Source organism: Dendrobates tinctorius, unplaced genomic scaffold (genome assembly GCF_039654945.1).
Source record: "Dendrobates tinctorius isolate UK_male_01 unplaced genomic scaffold, ASM3965494v1 ptg000175l, whole genome shotgun sequence".
NCBI classification, from domain to species: Eukaryota; Metazoa; Chordata; class Amphibia; order Anura; family Dendrobatidae; genus Dendrobates; species Dendrobates tinctorius.
In genome coordinates, this window is record NW_027361842.1 from 4,895,771 (window position 1) to 4,911,471 (window position 15,701).

Here is a 15,701-nt window from a genome sequence, read left to right on the forward strand (position 1 = left end):
AGTACTGACTGTGAGAGACAAGGTCTGTGAACGGGACTTAGGCTTGTGTCGATTTGGCACAATGAATCGGGCTGCCCATTGTAAACTGTGGGTGGCAGTGTTGCAAATTTCCATAGTGTTGGGACACTCACCGCTGAGGATAAGGATGTATCCCTCTTTATCACCTCATCCGCTGGACCCAAGAACCGCATCAGGATCCCGAGGATTCGCCGCTATCGTCAGGACCACGGGAGGACACCACCAACGTCAAAAGATACTACAGCATTTACTTCAGGATTGTGACAGACCCCCTCTGTGATGCAATCTAGGCAGAATTAGTCACAGACAGAAGTTCAACCATAGTATAGAAGACTGGGCACACTCAGATTATTGCATAGGTCTCAACTGTACCGATTCCCGCGGGACAGTCCCGTTTTTGACACCCCCCTCCCACGTCCCGCCTGGGATGCTATTTTTCCCACATTGCACTGAGCCGCCACGCCCCCCCATCCACCAACGCCACCCTTGCAGTCCCAGATAGACCCATTGCAGCCTGCAATGATGTGTCTGGGCTGTGTTTTGGGCGCACAGGACTTGTGAGAGGGTCACATGATCGGGGCCTCCGTATCTGTCTGCACTCTGCAGGACTCTGCTATGCTGGTTGCCATGGTGTTGGATGAGGTAAAGTTTCTGTGTGGGGTCAGGAGGGGGTTACAGTGTGGATGTAACAGAACCGTGTGTGTACGAGGCGTAAGGAGCAGAGCCATGTGTGTACGAGGTGTAAGGAGCAGAGCCACGTGTGTACAAGGTGTATGGAGCGGAGCTGAGCGTGCACAAGGTGTACGGAGCAGAGCCGCATGTGTACGGAGCCACATGTGTATGAGGTGCATGGAGCGGAGCCACGCGTGTACGAGGTGTACAAGGTTTCCGGAGCCACGTGTGTATGAGGTGTATGGAGCGGAGCCGCGTGTGTACTGAGAGGATTAGCATGTGTACGAGGTGTGTGAAGCGGAGCCACGCGTGTACGAGGTGTATGGCGCGGAGCCGTGTGTGCACTGAGCGGAATCGCGTGTGCACGAGGTGTGTGAAACGGAGCCACACGTGTAAGAAGTGTACGGAGCGGAACCGTGTGTGTACGGAGTGGAGCCATGTGTGTACTGGATTTACAGAGCAGAGCCAAGTGTGTATGAGGCATACAAAGTGGGCTTTTCCCACAGATACAGGAATACACAGCGGAGCCCCAAGGAGCACTTTAAAACTCACACATGGCGTTCCACTGGAAGTGATGTGCTGGAAGCTGACCGGAAATTAGGTACTTTCATGAGGAGATTGTGAGGGAACCAGGAATACTTCAGATCCATCATCATTTCCTCCTCCGACAGCGCGGACAGCAGGATCGCCATGGAATCAGGGATGCCGGCCATGTGAGCGGATCATGATATGTCCTGCACCAGGAGGCTCAGGTGGGCAATACAATGGGAGCCGGGCTGCTATAGTATCTTTATAGAATCTTTCTTTATTTCTTTCTTTCTCTATCTCTCTGTTTCTTTCTCTGTTCTTTCTCTCTGTTTCTTTCTCATTCTCTGTTCTGTCTTTCTCTCTCTGTTCTTTCTCTCTCTAATCTTTCTTTTTTCATTTCTCTCTCTTTGTTCTGTCTTTCTTTCTCTGTTCTTTCTTTCCTTTCTTTTTCTTTCTTTCTTTCTTTCTTTCTTTCTTTCTTTCTTTCTTTCTTTCTTTCTTTCCTCTCTTTCTGTTCTCTCTCTGTTCTTTCTTTCCCCTCTTTCTTACTTTCTTTCTTTCCCCTCTTTCTTTCTCTCTCCCTGTTCTTTTTTTCTGTCCCCTTTCTCTCTGTGTTCTTTCTTTCTTTTTCTCTGTTCTTTATTTCCCCTCTTTATTTTTCTCCTTTCTTTCTCTCTCTGTTTTTTCTTTCTTTCTCTCTCTGTTCTTTCTTTCGCTCTCTGTTCTTTCTTTCCCCTCTTTCTTTCTCTCTCTGTTCTTTCTCTCTTGCTCTCCTTTCTCTCTCTCGCTCTGTTTTCGTTCTTTCTTTTCCTTAGTACCAGCCACTGTTACCATAATGCCAGCCACTATGCCCCCAGTACCAGTCAGTGTGATCAGCAGTGCTAAATGGGTGTGGTCGGGGGCATGGCCTAACATTTTCCACAGCCTTTGTCCCTCTTTCCCTTCTTCAAAAGTTGGGAGGTATGTTATTGTGGTGAAAAAGGATAACATAATGTGCAGTACATACAGTAGTCACAAACGTTTCAGTCATTCAAGACCTTCATCAGTGCACTACATAAAAATATATGACAATAATGAAAACAAAAAAATAAAACGAAACCAAGGTATATACAAAAATAAGTAAGTACATGAACTAGGGTCACAAGAAAATGCAGTAAAACCAGTGGATTCAAACCACCAAAATGGTCAAATATTACAAATGGAGAGAGGTACTGAAAAAGATCCAATGCCAAGAGATGGAGTAGCAGTAAGGGAGAAGGATCAGACTGCGAGATCCAGACCTACCTAAATGAACTAATGGTAAGGAGTGTACAGACACATGCGCCGTGATGGTGATCTGTAATTAGAGAATAAAAATTCAGTGATTTATGGTAGAGAAACAGTATCAAATGAAGAACGTATGGGCAGTATAAAATAATGTGGAGGAAAAGCCGCCTACCAGATTAAGCAATATAGTGGTGAAGTGGAACGCCACTTTCAGGATATGAGAAATCTGTGGGAAATATCATACGTTAAGTGATCGTCCCACAATGTAATAAGGCAAAGGTATAAGGTAAAAGAGGTTCCTGGAGCTTACCAGGGTCAGAGTGGGACCATGTGATGACTCCCTGGGAAGACACAAAATAATTTGCAAAATCCTCTCGAATTGCAATTGCAGCTGCAGAAGGGCGTCCACAATTGGCTTGCTGATCCGAGGTGTTGACTGTGTTGTCCAACGGAGTTTCAACAGAAATCAAGTTGTCTTCAGAAAGCAAGTGTTCTTGGTTAACTTCATGATGCCGAACAAAGTTGTGTAACACCACACATGCCTTTCCAATATTAGTTGCACTCTGTGGTCCCACTTCCATGCAGCTCATGAGTACACGCTAGAGATGAGCGACTTTGCCTTTTTTCGGGTCGAGTTGGGTTTCGCGAAACCCGACTTTTGCAAAAGTCGGGTCGAACGAAATCGGCCGACTATAGGGAAAAGTCGGGGGTCCGACTGAAACAAGAAACCCAATGTAAGTCAATGGGGAAGAAAAGTCGGCAGTGAGAGGAGGACAGGAAACACACTTACAGTGCCCATTTGAATGCCAAAAGCATAAATTCTTATTACTGAAGCTTGTCACCCTTTATTTACTTCATAATACTAGTTACGCACTGAAAAATGGGGGTTATTTGGCTAAATTTGTGGGGGGGTAGGGCTGGCTCCATGTTTTCATGTGCCCTGGGCGAAAGAGTGCCCCTTTAACACATACCACAACTCATCATGCTCCGATACGGCAGAGAAATAGTGGTATACAGTAGTACAAAGAAAAATACTTCACTTTTTACATCTCATGACGAGGCCCATCTATTTCTCCATACAGAATCATTGGTCCTATATAATGTTTGAAACAGTATATGATGAGGTCCACATAATGCTACAGTATATGTTGGTTCCCATGGATGAAGCTCTACTGGCTTATGGGCCCAAATAATGCTCCATACATAATGGGCCCCATTTCTAATGCTCTAGTGTATAATGGGCCCTGTAAATGCTGCTCCAGTGTCTAATGTCCACCTTTGGAATGTTCCAGTGTATGGTGGGCCCCATCTATCATTCTCCAGAGTATAGTGCTCCCCAAAAATTGCTGTCCCAACATTGAAAACAATGAAATAAGTCTCCTCGCTAGGGAATCCCTGTGCTAGTCTGGACTCCTCGTCGTCCCCATCTTCCATCTCACTGCACAGTATTTCAACCTTGCAAGTGCTGTGATCCTGAGCAAGCAGGGGGGGCCCACTCGTTGGCGACGGCACTGGCACAGGGCTCCTGATAGTACGGTGGTGTGTCTGACGGCGGGTGGGCCGAACCTGCACTTTCATCTGCAGCTTCCTCTTTGTCACCGTGTAAGATGGAACAGTATATGGAAAGGGTAACCTGAGTTTCATCAGGGTCAGATTCAGGCCGTGTAGAGTGCGAGGGGAATGTAGTGGTCTGGGTCAATGTACCAGCAGATTCATCGAGCAGTGGCTGGGCATCAGTGCACTTGTGTCGCCCCCAGGAGTACGGTCACCACAGTGGCATTACCTTCCTCCTAGGGAGTGTGATGTCATGCTTGGGAGCAACGAAGGATCTCTCTAGCAGGTTAACTGATTGGGCGGCATTATTCCCACGAGTCACGACCCTCCAAACAGCGTTCATGAAGGCAAAGTTTTTTTTTTTTTTACGTGGGCAGTATGGTTACAAAGCTGAACCTTAAAGGAATGTCCAGAAGGGCACCACCAGGAGTGGAGCCTGTGGCGTAATTTGACTCAACACGGGCAACCTCAACCATCCAGCAACAAAAAAGATGCACACATTGCAAGCTTAATTCCGTTAACGAACGAGACTCCGTCATGCCCCGCGGTCCGAGTCCGGCTTACTAGAGGGACACGCGAGGCTCTGGCACGTGAGATTGGCCAATAACTGGTGTGTCATGCCCTTACATGTCCGTGGCCGCGAACGATGATTTCCCAGTAAGTGCAGGTCAACCGCAGTTCCGGAATTAGGCCTAACCATCATTCCTGAAAAAATGAAAAACTTACGTGTGCAAACCACAGGTGCTGTAGCTTGCTTAACAGCTCGCCAGCCGTTCTCAGGCCTCGTATGGATTACACGTGATTGCACAAAGGTGAGAAAGAGTACCGTATCACCGGATAACATGTATTGATAGCATAGTGTACACATTCAAAATATATGTCTATAGATCAGGAGGCAGGCTCAGACGGTGTCAGGCCCAGTATGGATTACACGTGATTGCACAAAGGTGAGAAAGGGTACCGTATCACCGGATAACATGTATGGATAGCATAGTGTACACATTCAAAATATATGTCTATAGATCAGGAGGCAGGCTGAGATGGTGTCAGGCCCAGTATGGATTTGACGGCCCAGACTACACAGCGGAGGAGCAGGGAGAGGTAAAGATTGCAAATGCTGGGACCCTGCCCAAGCAAGGGGGGCCCACTCGTGGGCGTTGGTACTGGCACTGGGCCCCTCATAGTACGGCGGTGTGTCTGACGGCGGGTGTGCACCACCACCGTCAGAGACACTTGATTGCACTATGAGGGACCCTGTGCCAGTGCCCGCGCCCAAGAGCCGGCCTACCCACCTGTCCAGGGCAACGGCACTCGCACGGTTTCGTGCGCTAGGTGGTGACCCCGGCCATGGGGGGGAGGCAGCACAGTTAGGGAGTTTTAGAAAGTGGCATATGTTGATGTTGGACATTCAGCTGATGCAAAAGGCGAAATTGTTCAAGTCCCAGGAAGAGGAGGACCAAAGCAAGCCATTTTTCTGTCAACCTATGTGTCATCAGGGGAAGGTGGGACAAAATCCTTGGAAACCCATGCATGGTTCATTTTAATGAAGGTTAGATCATCCACATTTTGGGTTGACAGACGGGTCCTTTTTTCTGTCAGGATTGATCCAGCAGCACTCAAGACTCTTTCCGATAGCACACTTGCAGCTGGGCAAGCGAGCTCCTGTAGCGCATATTGTGACAATTCAGGCCAGGTGTCCAGTTTAGCGGCCCAATAGTCAAAGGGGAATGACCTGTGAGGGAGAACATCGACATGGGAGGAAAAGTAGTTTGTAACCATAGTTGACAAGTGCTGTCTACTGTCACTTTCCATCGATGCAGTATTACCAGTCGTGTGAGCGGGACTTGAAAAATCAGTCCACAACATGGTCATGAAATCCCTGTCTCCAACGCCACTTCTGATGTGTGCACCACAAACACCTCTTCCAAGCTGCCCCTGGCCCCTACGGCTCGTGTGAGAACCATCACCGCTGCTGTGTGTTGGGAATGCCTCAACCAACCGGTTTACCAGAGTAGCTTGTTTGTTAGCCAATATTAGGTCAAGGTTCTCCTGTGGCATGATGTTTTGGAATTTGCCTTTATAGCGTTGATCCAGGATGCTGGCCAACCAGTAGTCGTCATCGTTCATCATTTTGGCAATGCGGGGGTCCCTTTTTAGGATCTGCAAGGCATAATCTGACATGTGGGCCGATGTTCCCGGTGTCAATGATGCAGTGCGACTGCTTGGTGGAGGAGCACTTTCTGGCAAATCCACATCCCTCCAGTCACGCACAAACCCTGTACCAGACCTTGCCACACCAACATTTTCTCTGGACACACGAGAAGCATCCTCCTCCCCTAAATAATCATCCCCATCATCACCCTCCTCCTCCTCTTCCTCTTCTACCTCCACCTCGTCCAGGAGAGGTCCCGGAGCAGACAATGGCTGACTGTCATCAAGGATTTCCTCCTCCTCTTCGTCTACCTCGGCTGCAGACGCTTGCTCCTTAATGTGCGTCAAAGTTTGCATGAGCAGACGCATAAGTGGGATGCTCATGCTTATGATGGCGTCGTCTGCGCTTACCAGCCGTGTGCATTCCTCAAAACACTGAAGGACTTTACAGAGGTCTTTCAGCTTTGACCACTGCACACCTGTCAACTCCATGTCTGCCCTCAAAGTGCCTGTCCGGGTATCCTCCCACAAATGCATTATGGCCTGCCTCTTTGCACAGCCGCTCAACCATGTGCAGGGTGGAGTTCCACCTTGTTGCAACGTCGATAATTAGCCGGTGCTTGGGAAGGTGTAGCAATCGCTGCAGCTTCTGCATACGACTGGAGTGTACGGGTGACCGGCAGATGTGCGAGCACAGTTTTCGAACCTTCTGGAGCAGGCCTGTTAACTCTGGATAATTATTGATGAAGCACTGCACCACCAGGTTCAAGGTATGAGCCAAGCAAGGTATGTGTCTGAGTTTTGAAAGGGCTATGGCAGCCACAAAATTATGGCCGTTATCGCAGACTACCTTGCCTGCCTCAAGATGTAGACTGCCCAGCCATGACTCAGTTTGTTGCTGAAAGTAGTCGGCCAGTACCTCCGCGGTGTGTCTGTCGCCCAAACACATCATCTTCAACACAGCCTGCTGACGCTTTCCACTAGCTGATCGATAGGGGGACACCTCGTGTGCAACACTGGCAGCTGCGGATGGAGTGCTGCTGCGACTGCGCTCTGGGGACGAGCTTTTGCTTCTAGAGGAGTAGGAGGAGGGTCGAACGCCTACAGCCAACTCTTTCCTATACCGTGGGCTAGGTAGCACAGTCCCACCACCGCTGTCCCCTGTGGACCCTGCATCCACCACATTAACCCAGTGCGCAGTGATGGACACGTAACGGCCCTGGCCATGCCTACTGGACCATGCATCAGTTGTGAGGTGCACCTTTCCACTCACTGATTGCTTGAGTGCATGGACAATGCGGTCCTTCACATGAAGGTGGAGGGCTGGGATGGCTTTGCGAGAAAAGAAGTGGCGACTGGGTAGTTCATAGCGTGGTACTGCGCAGGCCATGAGTTCGATGAAAGCTGCGCTTTCCACCAACCTATAGGGCATCATCTCTTACAAGATTAGTTTGGCAATGTGGGCGTTCAAACCCAGTGTACGCAGATGAGAGGATGAGTACTTTCTTGTCCTACTCATAGTCTCTGGCAGGGTGAGCTGTACTTGAGAGATGCCTTTGGTGGAACTAGCGGTGGACAGGGCAGACTGAGAGGGGGTTGATGATGGTGATGGAGTTGGTGTTCCTTCTGATGGCCTAGATTCAGTCTTTCGTTGATATAACATTGTGATTCCCTGACAGCTTTGGCCTTGCAACGACACCTCAACATTTGCTGCTGTGCTAAACGGTGGGCTTACAGTGGGGGAAACAATGTAGCGTTGCTGACTACCTTCTTTGGGAGCATTTGCACATGTGGTACTTGAGGTTTGGTGTTCCGTCCATGCTTGCAAGTGCATGGTGGTTAAATGTCTAAGCATGCAACTGGTATTCAAATTTTTCAGATTTTTCCCTTGGCTAAAGGTCTTTGCGCACTTCTTACAGATAACCTTGGCCTGATCATTAGGATTTTGTTCAAAAAAGTGCCACACTGCACTCTTCCTACTATGGAAGACATTTTGCGTCCTTGCACGCTGTGCTATTTTGACCGTCTGGCCAAGCAGTCCAGCTACTTTTTGGCTTTTTGCAACCCGTTTTTGGACTGCTCCGTGCCTGCCAGATAACAGCTGTTGCGATGTCGATGCCTGCTGCGGATGCTCCTCCTCCTATTCGGAGCTATTGGCAGCAGCACCCTCTTCCCCCAATGGATGCCAATCTGGGTCAACAACTGGGTCATCCATCACCTCCTCTTCAATGTCATGTTCACCTTCCTCTGTGTCACCGTGTATGGTGGTATAGTATGCGGGAAGGGGCACCTGAGTTTCATCAGGGTCAGAATCTGGCTCAGTACACTGCGAGGACAATGTCGTGCTCTGAGTGAATGTACCAGCAGAATCATCTATCAGTGGCTGTGCATCAGTGCACTCCATGTCAGATTCATCTTGGCCTGGGTAATTCACCATTTCACTTGATAACCCAGGTATGGTATGTGAAAACAGCTCCATGGAGTAATCTGTTGTGTGGCCTGCCGCATCCTTCGATTTTGGTTGGGGTGAAGGACACAAAGAAAGGTGTGGTTCATGACCATGAGCCTCCAAAGACGACTCAGTGCTTTTATTTTTAACAAGTTCAGAAGAGGAGGCGATAGAGCTGGAGGCCGAGTCAGCTATGTAGGCCAAAACTTGTTCCTGAAGCTCCAGCTTTAAAAGCGGTTTACCTACTTCCAGAAAAGGGAGCCTTCGAGGCCTTGTGGAGCCAGACGATGACACAGGCTTAACGCCTCCTGCATTAGGTGTTATTTTGCTTTTGCCACTACCAGCAGATCCAACACCAACACCATCGTTAACAGCTGGCAACACCCGCCCACTAGCACGGCCTCTTATGCAACACTTCCTCATTTTTTGGAAAAATGTACCCACAATTCCAGCAACGATATGGAACTGTAAAACAAGGTACAAGGTGTATATAGGACAGGGGAGAATTTAATTCTCCTACCACTTCTGGACACTGATGTATTGTGTCAGGCCAGTGTATATCACACCGCTGTATGACAGGCTGAATTTGGCTGGTGTGCAAAATGTGATATATGACGGGAGAAATGGAATGTCCTTACACACTTCTGGACACTGATGTATTGTGTGAGGCCCAATGTATAACACACCGCTGTATGACAGACTGAATTAGGCTGGTGTGAAAAATGTGACATAGGACAGCAGAAATGGATTGTCCTTACACACTTCTGGACACTGATGTATTGTGTGAGGCCCAATGTATATCACACCGCTGTATGACAGGCTGAATTTGGCTGGTGTGAAAAATGTGACATAGGACGGCAGAAATGGATTGTCCTTACACACTTCTGGACACTGATGTATTGTGTCAGGCCAGTGTATATCACACCGCTGTATGACAGGCTGAATTTGGCTGGTGTGTAAAATGTGACTTAGGACGGCAGAAATGGATTGTCCTTACACACTTCAGGACACTGATGTATTGTGTGAGGCCCAATGTATATCACACCGCTGTATGACAGGCTGAATTTGGCTGGTGTGAAAAATGTGACATAGGACGGCAGAAATGGATTGTCCTTACACACTTCTGGAAACTGATGTATTGTGTGAGGCCCAATGTATATCACACCGCTGTATGACAGGCTGAATTTGGCTGGTGTGAAAAATGTGACATAGGACGGCAGAAATGGATTATCCTTACACACTTCTGGACACTGATGTATTGTGTCAGGCCAGTGTATATCACACCGCTGTATGACAGGCTGAATTTGGCAGGTGTGAAAAATGTTATATAGGACAGGAGAAATGGAATGTCCTTACACACTTCTGGACACTGATGTATTGTGTCAGGCCCAGTGTATATCACACCGCTGTATGAAAGGATGAATTTGGCAGGTGTGAAAAATGTTATATAGGATGGGAGAAATGGAATGTCCTTACACACTTCTGGACACTGATGTATTGTGTCAGGCCCAGTGTATATCACACCGCTGTATCACTGGATGAATTTGGCAGGTGTGAAAAATGTTATATAGGACAGGGCAGGATTGGAATCTCCCTAGATTGTAGGTCTGTAAGAACGGAACAACTCCTCGACTTATCCTTACAGAGTCACACCCTTAGCTTCACTGTGGCCATGATAACAGCCGTTACACGGTACTGAGAGAGCAGCGTGCACATACACCGCTGTCCGGTGTATGTTAAATTGTCAAGCTCCGTGTTTTTTTACTATACGGACTGACACACGCTGTTTCTCTATAGTTTTGAATGTAATCAAACAGCAAATAGACTAGACTGTTTGAAAAACAGACAAAACTATAAGGTGGAGGTCTGTAAGAACGGAACAACTCCTCGACTTATCCTTACAGAGTCACACCCTTAGCTTCACTGTGGCCGTGATAACAGCCCTTACACGGTACTGAGAGAGCAGCGTGCACGTACACCACTGTCCGGTGTATGTTAAATTGTCAAGCTCCGTGTTTTTTTAGTATGCGGACTGACACACGCTGTCTCTCTATAGTTTTGAATGTAATCAAACAGCAAATAGACTAGACTGTTTGAAAAACAGACAAAACTATAAGGTGGAGGTCTGTAAGAACGGAACAACTCCTCGACTTATCCTTACAGAGTCACACCCTTAGCTTAACTGTGGCCATGATAACAGCCGTTACACGGTACTGAGAGAGCAGCATGCACGTACACCGCTGTCCGGTGTATGTTAAATTGTCAAGCTCCGTGTTTTTTTAGTATACGGACTGACACACGCTGTCTCGCTATAGTTTTGAATGTAATCAAACAGCAAATAGACTAGACTGTTTGAAAAACAGACAAAACTATAAGGTGGAGGTCTGTAAGAACGGAACAACTCCTCGACTTATCCTTACAGAGTCACACCCTTAGCTTCACTGTGGCCGTGATAACAGCCGTTACATGGTACTGAGAGAGCAGCGTACATCGCTTTACGGTGTGAAAAAATGCACGCTCAGTATCTCACCTGGACAAAAAAAAAGGATTTCTTTTAAAAAAGCAGTTTGCAAAGCAGTGTGAAACCAGCAATGCAGCTATCAGGTAGCCTTATAAGGCAGCCTAACAACCAACAGAGCTGATCCACCAAAATATAGCCTCCCCTTGCACTGCACAGTGACTGGTGTGTTGTACAGGCAAAATACAGCTGATTTTTTTTCTTCTTCCCTGCCTAACGCTCTCCCAACAGAATCTGCAGCAGCAGCATCTCTCCCTATACTGAGATCAGCAGAAGTAAGATGGCGGTCGGCGTGCACGCCCTTTTATACCCCCTGTGACGCCCCCAAAGCAAGCCAATCACTTGCATGCCCTTCTCAAAGATGGTGGGGACCGCTGCCTATGTCATCACATTGCCCACAGTGTCCGTTCTTTCTCATTGGCTGAAAAAGGGCGCTGAAGCATGTTTTGAAACTCGACTTTGGTGCTAAAGTCGCCGACCTCATGGCCGACCTCACGCTGAGGTCGGGTTTCGTTTCATGAAACCCGACTTTGGCGAAAGTCGGCGACTTTTGAATTTTTTCGACCCGTTTCGCTCAACTCTAGTACACGCCACTTTCCCGACAGGATCCCAAAGGCACACTCAATGTACCTTCATGCTCTTGTGAGTCTATAATTAAAGATCTTCTTGTGTGAATCTAAAGATCCTCGGGGGAAAGGCCGCATGACATTTGGGGAGAGTCCAAATCCCTCATCAGCAACCAGGACATATGGAAATTGGCGGTTGGTGTAATCCGGTAATGCAGAAGGTTCAGGGACATTTAATTGGTTGTTCTTCAATTTATGCTCAATTCGAGAGCAACTCCAGATCCTTTCATCAGATGTGCTCCCATAAGCCCCAATGCTGACCATTACAAAATTGTAATTGCTGTCAGCAATAGCCAATAGAACAATAGAAAAATAATGTTTGTAATTGAAAAATTTGGAGCCAGCTGTTTTTTTGACCCGGATATACTTCCCATCCAGCGCACTGATATAGTGTGGAAAGTGTGGGTTTTTTGGAAGTCCGCTGCTATAGCTAGCCAGTCTTCCTGCTTTGGTGGAGCTAAGACAATTTCCTTTAGGCGCTCCCATAATACCAAACAGGTATGTGCAACTATCTTGGACACTGTATTAATACCTAACAGGAGCTCAAAATGAAGTGCTAAAAAAGAGTTGCCTGTTGCAAGGAATCTGTAATTTAAAAAAAGGGGGAAGTACATATTAGTAATCTATTCTGAAACATTATAAGTCTAAATTTGATATTTAACATAAGGTTGGCCTTACCTTAATGTCACAAAAAGCTGCTGTTCTGGAGAAAAGCAGCAAAGCATTCTGGTATCCTTGAATGTAATCCAGGGCCGCACCTCTGCCAACAGCAAATCAAAGGTTGCCACGGACATACGGCAGTATTTAAAGAATTTCTCCTGGTGCTGACGCAGGTCACTGTACTGTACAGCATATGGAAATGACCCTTCCACATTCGCTGCAACAGAATTGGGGGCACCAACAGCCTTCTTGGTGAAAGGGCAGCTGCTGCTCTCCGCTCATGCTCTAAATGCTGGTTAAGCAACCAACAAAGAATCTCATCATCTTCAAAATGCCTCGACATGTTCAGAAAACTGAAATCCAAAGTTTGCGACAAACAAAGGACACAGAACTCTGCACACTGTGAAGACCAGAAGAAAATGGCACCGGAGAAAGGGCGGATTCTTTTGTTCAGTGACAATTTCCTGTTTTTTTTTTCTATTTTGACAACTTCTTTTTTTTCCCAACTTTTCACAAGCGATTCCAAACCAGAAAAATGACGATCCGAGAAGATTTTTGTGGCTCGTTTTTGCGGCAGACTATTGATCTCTGTTTCCCTTGGTTGCAAACTCATAATCCTGTTTTAGATTGGAAATCTGTGTCTGTGGTGAGTTGGGGTTGTCAATGTGTTCTTAGTGACGCTCCTGTTTTCTACACCTCTCCCCAGTCTCATGATATTCCTGACTATTTGGCTGATTTTTCTGATGTATTCATTGAGAGTAAGTCTGCGTCTTTGCCTCCTCATAGGAGTTATGACAGTGCAATTGAGTTGATGCCCGGATGTAAATTTCCCAAGGGTCGGCTTTTCAACTTATCGGTACACGAACATGATGCTATGCGATCTTATATGAAGGATTCGTTGGAGAAGGGTCATATTAGACCATCCTCTTCACCTTTAGGTGCTGGGTTTTTTTTTTGTGGCCAAGAAAGATGGTTCTTTAAGGCCATTTATTGACTATCGTTCCCTTAACAAAATCACTGATAAATATCAGTACCCAATGCCCCTGATTTCTGATTTATTTTCCAGAGGTAAAAGTGCTTGCTGGTTAACCAAGCATGACCTCGGGGGGGGGGCATATAATCTTATTCGCATCAAGCACGGGGATGAATGGAAGATGGCGTTTAATACTCCGGAGGGACATTTTGAGTACCTGGTGATGCCTTTTGGGCTCACTAATGCCCCTTCTGTTTTTGATCATTTATCTGGATGATATTTTGATCTTTTCCAGTGATTGGGATTCTCATGTGGAACATGTCCGGACTATGTTCCGGATTTGAGGGAAAATTATCTGTTTGCTAAGGGATCGAAGTGCCTCTTAGGTGTACAGAGGATTTCATTTTTGGGATTCATTTTGTCCCCGTCTGCTATTGAAATGGACCTGGCCAATATACAGGCCATTTATGATTGGGTTCAGCCCACTTCTTTGAAGGCTCTCCAGAAGTTTTTGGGTTTTGCTAATTTCTACCGTAAATTTATAAGTAATTTTTCTGGTATTGTTAAACCACTGACTGATTTGACCAAAAAGGGCGCTGATGTGGTGAATTGGTCTCCAGAGGGAGTTTCAGCATTCCAGGAGCTTAAGCGGAGATTCACTTCTGCTCTGGTTCTACAGCAACCTGATGCCTCACTCCCATTTCAGGTGGAGGTAGATGCTTCTGAGATTGGTGCAGGAGCCGTTTTGTCCCAAAGAGATCCAGTGACTTCTAAGATGAATCCCTGTGCCTTCTTTTCTCGAAAATTCTCCCCATCTGAACATAACTATGACGTGGGGAATCGGGAATTGTTGGCCATGAAATAGGCATTTGAAGAGTGGAGACATTGGTTGGAGGGAGCTAGACATCAAGTTGTGGTCCTCACCAACCACAAGAATTTGATTTATCTTGAATCAGCCAAACGCTTGAATCCTAGACAGGCTAGGTGGGCCTTGTTTTTCCACGCGTTTTAATTTTGTGGTCTCTTTTCTTCCGGGCACTAAGAATGTTAAGGCGGACGCCCTTTCTAGGAGTTTCTTTGCAGATTCTCTTGATGTGACTGAGCCTACTACCATTCTAAATGAGGGTGTAGTTCTTTCCGCCATCTCACCCGATTTGAGACGTGCCCTGGAGGAATTTCAGGAAGACAAACCTGAACGTTGCCCTATGGGAAAATTGTATGTCCCTGACCAGTGGAGGAAAAGAGTAATGTCTGAAATTCATTGCTCTCTGTTGGCTGGTCATCCAGGTATTTTTGATACCAGAGATTTGGTGAGTCGGTCTTTTTGGTGGCCTGCCTTATCTCGTGATGTCAGGAATTTTGTGCAGTCCTGTGGGATTTGTTCTCGGTCCAAGCCCTGTTCTCATTTTAGTGGGTTGTTGATGCCCCTGCCGGAGGCCATGGACTCATATCTCAATGGATTTTATTTCTGATCTTCCTGTCTCTCAGAGGATGACTGGTATCTGGGTGATCTGTGATAGATTTTCTTAGATGGTCAATCTTGTACTACTCCCAAAGTTGTCATCTTCTTCTGAGTTGGTGCCCTTGTTTTTACAACAGGTGGTTTGGTTGCACGGGATTTCTGAGAACATTGTGTCGGACAGAGGAGTCCAGTTTGCTTCCAGATTTGGGAGAGCTTTTTGTTCCAAACTGGGAATTCAGTTATCTTTCTCCTCTGCATTTCATCCTCAGACCAATGGGCAGACTGAGAGAACAAACCAGACTTTGGAATCCTATTTGAGATGTTTCATATCTGCTGATCAGGATGACTGGGTCTCATTTTTGCGCTTGGCCTAATTTGCGCTAAACAATAGGGCTAGTTCTGCCACTTTGTTGTCGCCTTTTTTCGGGAACTTTGGGTTTCATCCTCGATTTTCTTCAGGAAAGAATCTTTGGCCTGCCCAAGTGTGGATTCTGTGGTAGAGAGAATGCAGCAGATTTGGGACCAAGTGGTGGATAAGTTGTCCCACTCTTAGGAAAAAGCCCAACGGTTTTCCAACCGGCATAGGACCATTGGTCCCCAGTTTAAGGTTGGTGATATGGTTTGGTTGTCTTCAAAGAATATTCCTATGAAGGTTGCGTCTCTAAAATTCAAACCAAGATTCATTGGACTTTATAAGATTTTGGAAATCCTTAATCCCGTTTCATTCCGTTTGGCTCTTCCAGTTACGTTTAAGATTCATATCGTGTTCCATAAATCCTTGTTAAAGAGGTTTGTAGAGCCAGTAGTTCCCATTGCGGTGCCTC